The sequence below is a fragment of the Austrofundulus limnaeus genome, unplaced genomic scaffold, assembly GCF_001266775.1.
Source record: "Austrofundulus limnaeus strain Quisiro unplaced genomic scaffold, Austrofundulus_limnaeus-1.0 Scaffold27, whole genome shotgun sequence".
In the NCBI taxonomy this organism is placed as follows: Eukaryota; Metazoa; Chordata; class Actinopteri; order Cyprinodontiformes; family Rivulidae; genus Austrofundulus; species Austrofundulus limnaeus.
This window is the reverse complement of record NW_013952429.1, coordinates 177878-179020: the sequence shown is the minus strand read 5'-3', so window position 1 is coordinate 179020 and position 1143 is coordinate 177878. Positions and strand designations below refer to the sequence as shown.

At 36.8% G+C, this 1143-nt stretch overlaps 1 protein-coding gene across 3 annotated transcripts in view; it reads left to right on the top strand.

The window, feature by feature from the left end:
- The window catches only part of epb41a (erythrocyte membrane protein band 4.1a), a gene marked incomplete in the record, with an annotated part of 93837 nt that overhangs the window by 25899 nt on the left and 66795 nt on the right, over positions 1-1143 (top strand).

Genomic DNA, 1143 nt, shown 5'->3' with positions numbered 1-1143 from the left:
ATATATATATATATACACACATCATTTAAAAGAGCTGAACGTCCGATATTGTTCAAGATTAACCTTCAGGGTGGATATAGCTCCCAGCCTCGCACAGATAACCTAGTCAGTATCATCATTTACCCAGTATGCGTTGCGTGTAAATAAAATGGCTCAGTCCATGTAATATATTTTTAAACTTTTAGTTTAAAAATTATAAAAACTAAACAGCCTACAGTAGTTTTACAGTCTTTATTTTACAGTTAAAATAAATGTTTGTCAAATAAAATCTAATGTTACAACTAATCATGGATCACTTTAAGGGGGAGGGAGATTATGTATTTTCCAGGCACATAGTTAAGTTCTATACCTATACCTCAACTAAGTTACCTCAAAGAGTAACTAAACACAAAATTAACTTTTTTTCTCCCCAGAAAAACTGTCTAAATTGTCCCTTAAGGGGACATTAATCATTATTTTTCTGTGCAAACTTTGACAGTTTCATGTGAATTTGTTTAATTCTGCAATATTTGGTCTAAAAATATCTTGGTGCTGCCCTCTATGGGTTGAACAGTGGCTACTGCAGTTGAATTTTCCTATTGGTTATGCCAATGCATTGAGGCATGAGTTGGCTTCAGAAAAGTGCAGTCAGTGCACTCCTAATTTTGCTCTTGTGATGATTGTCGTTGGTCAACCCCTCCTGTGTTTGAGTCACAGTGAGTTTAAATGCTGTCAGTAGGAACATGAGCTTCCTGATGGCAAACAGGTGTCTGGATGCAGATCAGGAAGTTAACTGGAGTGAGCTCATCGTGTGTCGCATAGACATCCATAGACGCCCTGTTGGAAGTTTAACGGCATTCCCATGTCGCCGCCATATTGGAGGTGGCAGAGAGGAGAAAGCACAATGCCTCGTAGTTGTGTGGCTTGGAAATATTCTAACACTTCAGATGTCCAAACAAAATAAGACGGAATTACCTTTCACATACGACTTACTTACACTTACTATAGATTGTATTTAAGCCATAGTCTACACAATTTTCACCATTTTAACATTGTTTTGGGAGAGTAAACTTGTCAACAAAAATACTGGTTTATGGTTTCCTGCTCACAATTCATATGGCATTTACTTTGGACTGCACACAGTATTAGATGAATATATATATG